Source organism: Cibotium barometz, chromosome 1 (genome assembly GCF_041138505.1).
Source record: "Cibotium barometz isolate CiBa-2024 chromosome 1, ASM4113850v1, whole genome shotgun sequence".
Taxonomy (NCBI): domain Eukaryota; kingdom Viridiplantae; phylum Streptophyta; class Polypodiopsida; order Cyatheales; family Cibotiaceae; genus Cibotium; species Cibotium barometz.
Window position 1 is genome coordinate 60,570,041 of NC_141046.1, and position 10,902 is coordinate 60,580,942.

Sequence of the window (10,902 nt, forward strand, 5' to 3'; positions counted from 1 at the left end):
ATTTCAAACTCCCCCTCACTTTGGAGAGTGCGAATTCCTTTGAACTTTCCTCAATATCTCCTGTGGATCTTCCTCACAACCAAGAATAAAATCTACCTTCAAGACCTTTTTTCACCATGTCGTCATCGAGTATGCAACTTCTAGTCCACTTCACTTTCCACATCCACATCATCATCCACTTTCTTCTAGTTTCTTTATGTGCAAGAATATATATCCTCGTCATGCTAAACATCATCTTCCCTCATCACCCTATATTTTTATGATTACAAAAGGATCTAGAACCCTCTACGCATGATTTTCAAAGTCCTTACCTCCCATTTCAACCATATCCTATCGTCCCCACCCCATTTCCTACCTCTTTTTCATCACGTTTTCTAATGAACTTTATCTTTTTGATGTTAGATACAATCTTTTTTTTCTCTTATATATAGCATAATGTCATTTTTATTCCATGTCTCAAACCAACAATTTATATATATACGAAGTGACTCAATGATAGATACTGTTCACAATCTCTCTCTCTCTTGAATCAAGGTCTTGAGTTCAAGTCTTGTCGGATAGATCAATTTGGTCTCTTGGGATAGTTTCCTATGACGTTAAAAAAGTTCTCTCTCTCTCTCTTTCTCTCTCTCTCTCTCTCTCTCTCTCTCTCTCACACACACACACACACACACACACACACACACACACACACACACACACATTCATTTTCAATAGTTTATTTTTTTCCATATAGGAAAAGGTCCACACTATACTTATATGTAAGTACTTAAGTGTTGTCCTATCACTAATGCTTTTAAATACAAGGTTTTGGTTTATAAACTATGAGGCTTTGTGTATTTTATTATATAATACAATGATTAAAAAATCTAAACAATAATCATTGCATCAAATCACTCAATAGGAACACACTTTTGTAATTCAAGAGTGAGCCTACTATTCATGTTTCATTATGTTTGTAATTATGTATCGAGATTGGAGCATGATAGGAATATAAATCTATAAAAATTGTGCCATTTATTGATTCAAACTCCTTTAAAGCTAATTGAATATAACAACATATTGATTCAAACTTCTTTAAAGCTAATTGAATATAACAACATATTGATATTTTGAGGTGAAAAATTTCCTCAAGAGTGTTTATGCTTGTCCTCCTCAAGCGTGTTTATGCTTGTCCTCCTCAAGCGTGGCCACCATAATTTCATTTTGGGAGTGTGTGGGTGTCATTTATTCTTGACCACCTCCACCCATTTGGAGGTTACATCTACTGTCTTCTTCATTTTCTATTGTCTTTCCTTTTAGCCTCAAGATAAATGCTTGAAGCACATTGGAGTTTTAAGTTGACTTTACATCAAAAACCCAAAACTTTTTTATTACTTATAATTAGCTTCTGCATGTTCATGGATAGTAATCAACTTAATGGTTTAATATCTTAACATTTCCTTAAGAGCAACTTGCTTGTATATAACTAAAAATAAATGAAGCATTTTAAATAGCATAACTTGTTTATAATGTTTAAAGATAATCTAGATATTATTAAAATGTTTACATCAAAGTTTATGGATAAATTTATAGCACATCAGCATATATTAGCTTTAAAAAAACATACTAGAATCTCTATAGTTTAGTCTATGGAAGATAAAAAAAATTAATGCTCCATTTTTAGTATGCAATGTGTGGGTTTTCACTAGCTTGAAGTTATAATGCCCCTATTACATGGAGTATCCATGGTTGAGCAACAAAGATGCCCAACATCTTCGTTTTGAACATCCACTAGTGAAACACTAAGCCAATATCATTTGCAAACTTCCTATGAAGCTTTAGTACATTGAGTGACACGCATAGTCTTGAAGCAGATCTTTTTGTGACACCCTATACTAGGCCTAGAATTTTCTAACTTAGTATTTTGGTCATCAATAATGTCTTTCTCAAATGTGATCTCCATAAGGCTAAGGGCTACATAACGATCTACTTTAGTTCATAGATTGTGGTGGTACATTCAACATGTGTTGATGTGGGTGGTCAATCCTTAGTACAACTACCTTGTGCTTCTCTATTTGACACTTAGAGGAGTTGAACAATTTATTATTACTTTAACTTTTCTATAAAGTTGGCTACTAATTTGGGTTATTGAAATCACCTCAAAAAATATCACCAATTTTCTAATAGTAGTTGCAAGTCTTTAATCACCAATACCAAAAATAGCTACCAACCAATAACCACCACTCGATACTTGCTAGTTATCATAGTGACCAGTTTTGTTTATCGAGATAGTCCACCACACTTATAGAAAAAAAATTGTAAGGCCATCTTCCACTAAAAGTAGCCCCCTCATAGTGGACACATTGGTGCATTTTACTCTCCTTTCCCCCCCAACATATGTCGAAGGCCAAACCCTGCGCACCTTCATGGTAGTGGTCCCAATTGGGGAATGACTCCAGTAGCGTGATGATCAAATGGAAAAATCGGATCGTTTGCGATCATGGCTGGGTCTGGGACTTGGTCGTCGGCAGGCAACAACAGGGTGGATGAAGCACCGGATCATTATCTCTTCAGTGCATGGGTGCTGCTAGTGTGACGAAGGAGCGAATCAAGGAAAGTTGAACTTAAGCAGCTTTGGGTTCTGCTGATGCTCCTCATGGAAAACATTGCACACCCACCATCTTCGTATAGGGAGGTAGTCCCGGCTAATGCGGAGTGCGCGAGGCACATTGCAATAAGTCTCCCAGATGAAAGGTTTAAAGAGGAAAGGGTGCCTCCAAGCCGATTGCTCACCCATGAGTTTGAACGTGGTGCGGCGAGTGGCAGGTGGCCGGTGGTATCCTCCGCGCTTGGGGGTGTTCTCACCTGCCACTGGTGATGCTTGGCTTCAAGGTAAGGACTCATGACATGGATGTCCATGTGGTCTGTGATGCGAGTGATGGGATTTGCCTAGAGTTGTCGACCGAGGAGGATGGCAATCACCGTCTCGAACTCTGTACGGTCAAGGGGGTCCCACCAATTAAGAGGGTTGAGTAGAGGGTAAACCTTCTCACACTCCAGCGGTGGCGGTGACAGAATCTCTCCCTCTTCGAGTGGGGAGGGTTGTTATGTCAGCGAGATGGGGGTGGAGGGGTTGTCGAGGTAGAGGTTCCCATGGTGAGGCTTACGTTGAAGAGGGGTGGGGTTTTGGTGGAGGTGGATGGAATGTCATGGAAGGATTACATTGAAGAGGGGTGGGGGTTTGGTGGAGGTGGATGGAATGTCATGGAAGGCAGTGTGCATTCCTGCCAACTCAATGAAGTAGAGAGAAACTACACTGGCGAGACTGAGAGATGATGTTTATATTTTATGTATTTAATTTTTCTTTGTTTAATGATAACAAGTCATGCTAATTGATTTTTAATTCAATTTCAAGTCTCTCTTTTAATAATTGATGTATATTTGTGAGGAGTTAATTATTTCTTTAAGATGTACAAAAAGGATCCCCGTAATAGTGGTATCAGAGCTTGGGTGTACATTCTTGAAGAAGATTAAATCTTGAGAAAACAAAGGGTAAAAGAGGGAAAGCTCATAAGAAACCAAAAGTTTATGATAGAGAGTACCACACAAAGAAGAATAGCAGGCTGGGTGCAATCTCCCCCTCGACGTGTGTGGCTCCACTCCCACACACGGTATTTTAATCATATTCATAAATTTAGCCCTTGGAGCCATTAATAGCATAGCTTTTCCAAAATAGGGCTATTTACAAATTTGGACCTTAGTCCAATGCTTTTAAAGCATTTCATCAAAAATAAATAAACCTTGCCCAACTAAAATTGCTAGTGGGCCTTTTTACATAAAATGATTATGTGCACAATTACATCTATACATCAATCTTGTGCCCATTTATCATATTCCATTAAACTGAATCTTGCACAAATTAAATTAAACATAATTTTGTAAGATTATTAATTGATCAAAATATGAATAAATATATACCTGTAACAACTAGCTCATTGATCTCCACTTCCGGAGCGTCCGACTGAACCTCCTCCAGCACAACCTCTATTTGGACGAGCCCCTCTCTTGAAAGAATTACACGTACCTCCTCACTAAGATCCCCATCTCTAGTATGACCCTCATCCCCCACTTCCTTTTTCAACCTCTACTTGGATGAGCCCCTCTCCCGATAGAATTACAGGTACCTCCTCTCATCAAGCTCCCCATCTCTAGTATCACCCTCATCCCCCACTTCCTTTTTCAACCTCTACTTGGATGAGCCCCTCTCCCAACAGAATTACACATACCTCCTCTCAAAGCTCCCCATCTCTAGTATCACCCTCATCCCCCACTTCCTTTTTCAAGGCCTTCTCTCTTTCCAACACCCCCATGACTTCTACAAACTCCCTCAACACCCTCTCTAGGCCATTTTGACCGGTTGGTTGCCAACTACTTCGTTTTGGCTTCCCCTCCAACCCCGCACAGCCTATTGACTTATCCGTTAAGGGCGGTCTTTGCCCATATCCTTACCCCTCCCATATTTCTACCGAGGCCCTACATTATCTAAAAAAAATATCAACTGGCATGTGGTAAACAACGCCTACCTCTCCCCCCGTATTCCATTGAAGGCCTCCTCATCCCCCTGTATTCCATTGAAGGCCCCTCATCCTTTACTACAGGTGCCACGAGCAGTTGCAAGTGATGGCTGCCATTGGCATTTGCTAGTTCGACGACTCTCACGTCGCCTTCTCACTTGAGTTCTCCTCCAAAAAGAAGCTGCACACGGCCCCGTGGATGCCGCAGAAGCAGGTCCTCCCCCCGACGACCAGGATGGCAGCGATGATGGCCTTGGTAGTCTACCACCCCCACCCCCACACTCTTCTTCTCCCCCACCTCCCCATCCACTGCATGCTTACTCTCCCCCCTCTTCCAACACCTAGCCCCCACCATCCCCACCCCCCCTCTGGCACATCCACCCTCCCACTCCCTAACCTTCTTCTCCCCCCATCCCTCACCCACACCACCCTCACCACACCACCCTCACCACCCTCACCACACCACCCTCACCCACACCACCCTCACCACCCTTTTTTATCACTGCGGCGGCTGACTGGAAAAGCTCATGGGAAAATCCATCTTGTGTTCTCCCAGTTGTGGGCCAGCACATAGCTAGCAAAAGCTGACGCATCGATGTGGACATAAAAAATAATGTCCCAGTTAGGGACCTAAGAATCGGAGCATTTTCCAAGGCTTTTTTGAGCGTTGTATAAGCCCGTTGGCATTCTTCAGTCCACTCGAAGATAATTAAGAGTCCCTAAAGAGGTCAAGCAATGTCGACGTACATAAAAATGAATCGCCGATAGTAGCCAATGTGCCCCATAAAGTGTTGGACTCCTTTGAAGTTAGTGGGTGGGGGTAGCTCTAAGATGAGCCACACTTTACGATCATCAGCAATTGAGATTCCTTGCTTTGTGACAATATGCCCCAAGATCACTCCATGTCAAACCCAAAATTGACATTTAAGTGGGTTCAATGAGATGTGGTATAGCCTGCACCTTTCTAGCACTTTACACAAACATGCAAGGTGCTCCTTCCTAAAAGGAATTGACACAAAGGTTGTCCATAAAGACCTCAAGGAATTTCTGAAGATATTCCTTGTAAGCCGTGCACATGAGATGTTGGAAGGTATCGGGGGCATTGGTCAGCCGCCCAAAGGACATAACACGGTATGCATATGTGTCCCAAAGGCTATTTTGTGTTGATCCTTGGGATCAATCATCACACCTGATTGTATCCAGAGAATCCATCAAGGAAGTTGTAGGCTTCCTTTCTTGCTACTCATTCTAGCACGGATTACCCTATTCGAGAATTTGGGAATCTCCTAATAGTTTGGGAATTCCAAATCAAAATGAATCCCGTGAATTTGGGAATTTCATTAATTTGGAACCTTGAATATTGGTGAAGTATATTTATTGTATATGTAGAAGATATTGATAAAATCTCAAATAGGTGGTGTTAATAAGCACCTTATCTTTGGCACCCTCTCTAGCATGGAAGTCTTTAGCCCAATGATTCTTGTAGATTGGCTTTAGCCTTCAAGACAACCTTTGGAGGGATTTTAATTTTTTTGGGAACTTTGGTAGCTTTTGTTATCGAAGAGAAAACAATTGTATCCACTCTCTCCCAACGTTGAGGGTCTTTCTTGTTGCACATCCAGTATTTATCCCAGCAATTTTGATATACCTCTTCATCTGTAGCATTTTGTCGACCACAAACTGGTGCCCAATATTGTATACAGATCTTTTGATAGTTGCTTGATTTTTTATTTGTATCAACCTCACTTTGTGCAACACCAAGCCATATTGGATATATTGGATGTGAAGGTCGAACAAGTACAAAGTCGTCTTTCTTGACATCTATCATTGGTTGAAATGCATCTTTTGGTCGCTTGTTGAGAGGACCACAGTAGTGGTCATTCAACTCCTGCAAGCCAAGAAAGTCATCCACATCATCTATGTCTTGAAATAATGTATCACCTTGTGTCCTTGGCCAAAAGTCCATGAATACTCTTGCTTCTTGGACATTTGGAGCTTGAAGTGCATCAAGCATGGTTTTCCAATAATCAATCACTGGTGTTATGAACTTTGTGTACTCTGCTTCAGGACCTTGTACACTTGACCATCTTTCCCAATACTTGAGATAGTCTTTGATTCCACTTACCACCTCTTGATGATCTTTAATATACTCAGACATGGGTAGCAAGGTTGGAAGACCCTTTGGAAGGGTAGGCTTTCCTGTTGTTGAGTCTCTTTTCCATAGTTCAATACCGCCTTCTCTTGGCAACCATTCTACTGACTTAGGATGGATCTTGTATTGCATTAGAGTGGAATATAATAATATTATAATATTGTTCACTATAGTGGTGGATTTCTTGGAAACTCTAAACGACATTTGAGGCACTAGTTGCTATGCGCAATGATCCCTAATGGGGGTCTAGGAGGCAGCATCCTTGGTGGGGGTCTGGGGGCAACGTCCCCAGTCGGGGGTCCGGGGGGCAGCGCCCCCCGTCGGTGGGGGCCTGGGGGCAACGCCCTCAGTGGGGGGTCCAGGGGGCAACGCCCCAGTGGTGGCGGGGTCCGGGGGCTGCAAGTAGTCCCCGGTCCCACGGTAAGACCTATGTGTGATATGAAAAAAAATCAATTGCTTAATTCTTATTACGAACTTTGATAAAAGTGATTTTTTAAAGATAATTCCATTTATTGTCAAACGTCCATTTTTTATAAACGTTCTCATTAAATGTGATATATTCTTGAGAATATATGCTTCATTAAAGAAGATATCCTTTAATGATGTGAAACTAAAAGTGATTTTTTTAAATAATTCCATTTATTATCAAACATCCATTTTTATAAACGTTCTTCATTAAATGTGATATATTCTTGAGAATATATGCTTCATTAAAGAAGATATCCTTTACTGATGTGAACTTTTTCTGAGAATTTGAATTTGGCCCTCTCTTTCTATCTTCTCTCTCTACGATTTCCCTCTTCTCCTAAAAACGTACTCTTCTTCTTGCTCACACTTTCGACCCTGGTTTTTGTTCTTGCTCTCTCTGTGATGTTTTCTCTGCATTACGCCTCACTTAAGCTCTCTAATCAAAAGATTTAGTTGTGCTTAAGCAAGATTTTGACCCTTCATGTATGTTTCATTTGCATATCTACTTCTTTTCATCTTCTTGTTTCTGTCTTCACACGCTAATCAGACGCTAATCACAGAAGAGACTTTTCCAGCAAGCTTCGCAACAACAACAGTCATTCACAATATTGACGCTAATCAGAACTTTGCCAACAAGCATCGTAACCATAGCCATTTAAAGGTAGGCTCTTTGCCTCATGCATGTTCTTTGTTTTCTTGATTTTCTGGTTCATAATACTTAATTACATAATTAATCTTTCTTAATCATAATTAGCCTAGTAAGATAAATGAGATCATATAGTACATTCATGACATAAAAATAAAAATATGGTTAACTTCACACCCAGTTTTCTTAAAATCGAGAATGTTTCTTGACTAAGAGCCTACTTGAAAAAACAAACAATGCAGAAATAAGAAAACAAGTATGAAACTAACCTTGATCAGTTTTTCAACACTCTTGTTATGGCAAAGATGCGACCTTGTCCCTTGAGAATGCTTCTGTCTTGCTGATTCTTCTTGTATGCTGCGTTGACCTTGCTTGTATAAGCGTACTTCTATATACTACTTGCACATATGTGTAATCACTCGCTATGCAGAAAATAGTGATCTATCCATGTAGCACAATAGAGACTAATTGGACATTGTAGAATAATTCTCTGTATATGTATGCATTTCACATGAAATGACTTTTTCAAGACACACATATACTTGTGCTTACAAAAGAGGTAACAAAAATATACTTCTGGTTATATGATGCTTCAAACAAAAGTGACTGTGTGGCCAAAAGCCATGGTCAATATGAAAGCTTCTTTCGGAAATAGCCATAGGATATTGCCTTGTGGTCAAATCTTTGTACCTCAACTATTAGACGTAACATGTTGTGTCTCTATTGCATGAAAGTAAGAAAATTATGCATACTTTCAATGTCACATAATAATATGGCTAAAATCCATGGGCACCTATGTTTGATTGTTACATGGAATTATGGTTAAAATCCATGGACACCTAGGTTATTAAGATGGTTCTTTTTGTGTTCTAATTTTTTTTAATCATCTTATATCCAAGATCACTTGTACATTGAAAGGATTTAAGGAAGTTGGCCAAGTAGAGCTGTCTTCTAAGAGTAAAACCAAACATAGCAAAGTTTTTACCATATGGTCAAATTCTATAGAAGACATCTCCTTCAAAAACCCATGCTATACATAGAATATAAATTATCAAATGGCCACTTTCATGACAATATGTCCACGATGAATCTATGACGATGTCTACATGAAATTTGGTATTACAAAAAAACCAAACATTGTGGCATGAGAGTATGGATAAAATCCATGCTCACTTGTGTATATCCATTAGTGATCTCTAACATTAGTGCTCTCCATTGTCACAAGATTTGTTCATATGGTCAAATTCTACCTTATAATTATTACATTCAACATTTTGGACACATAGGCTTTTGCCTTGTGGTCAAATCTTTGTATCTCAATTGTTACATGTAACACATTGTGTCTCTATTTCATGTCAAATAAAATTTGAAATTATGGAAAAAAAGTAAGAAAATCATATATTCTTTCAATGTTGCATAATAGTATGGCTAAAATCCACGAGCACCTATGTTTGATTGTTGCATGGAATCATGGTTAAAATCCATGGACACCTAGGTTACTAAGATGGTTCTTTTTCTGTTCTAAAATTCTTTTTCAATCATCTTAATTACAAGATCACTTGTATATTGAAAGGCCTCAAGGAAGTTGGCCAAGTAGAGGTGTCTTCTAAGAGTAAAACTAAACAAAGCAAAGTTTTTTCCACATGGTCGAATTCTATAGAAGACATCTCTTCAAAAGCCCATGAATATGAATTATCAATTAGCCACTTCCACTATAATAGGTCCATGATGAACCTATGACCATGTCTACATGAAAATTGGCATTACAAATAAACCTTTCATTGTGGCATGAGAGTATGGATAAAATCCATGCTCACCTATGTTTGATTGTTGCATGAAATTATAGCTAAAACCTATGAGCACCTAGTTATTACAAAGATGGTTCTTTTTGTGTTCTGAAATTGTATATGGATCAAGATCACTTGTATATGGAAAAACCTCAAGTCTAGGTAGAGATTCCTTCTCAGAGTAAAACTAGAAAGAGAAAAGTTTTTGCCATATGGTCAAATCCTATGCATGCATATTATAATCATAACACTATTGAATAAAGTTTTGGCCGTGTGGTCAAAACCTAATATTTCTATGCAATATCTTGCCATATGGTTAAATTCTAACTTAAACCCTTTCTATGATGATATTTGGACATACATTGGTCAAATCCTATGCATGCATATGGTAATCATAACACTATTGAGTAAAGCTTTGGCCATGTGGTCAAAACTTGAGATTTGTTTCTAATATATCTTATTTTTTGTACTTATGTAGGTTTATTCAATGCAATATCTTGCCATATGGTTAAATTCTAACTTAAACCCTTTCTATGATGATATTTGGACATACATTGGTCAAATCCTATGCATGCATATGGTAATCATAACACTATTGAGTAAAGCTTTGGCCATGTGGTCAAAACTTGAGATTTGTTTCTAATATATCTTATTTTTTGTACTTATGTAGGTTTATTCAATGCAATATCTTGCCATATGGTTAAATTCTAACTTAAACCCTTTCTATGATGATATTTGGACATACATTGGTCAAATCCTATGCATGCATATGGTAATCATAACACTATTGAGTAAAGCTTTGGCCATGTGGTCAAAACTTGAGATTTGTTTCTAATATATCTTATTTTTTGTACTTATGTAGGTTTATTCAATGGCAAAGAAATCTACTTCGGCAAGGAAGGAGAATCAAATCATTGATGGAGTTAGTGGGGATTTTGTGTGGCCTTGGTTTATGGATGTTTATGACATTTAAGAAGGAAAAAGGGCAAACAATGTCCTTTTATATGCTTCAAAGCTTGAGGATTCAACATATGATCAAGTTGGGATCATTGAGGCGTTGATGGATGGATGTGCTGGGAAGGAAGGGATCCCGTGTATTGTAGTAAAGATCAAGGGAAAGAACATTGAATACAACCTGGATCCCTTATCTTTTCAATCCACACATATAAAAGAGGATGAAGTATACTCTTTGAGAGCAATGGGTTGGAGCCTCCCAGAGGAGATATCAGGCCACAGAGGACATAATAGCTACATTTGAGTCTATCAAGCATAGTGAACTTCTTTCTCCTACAA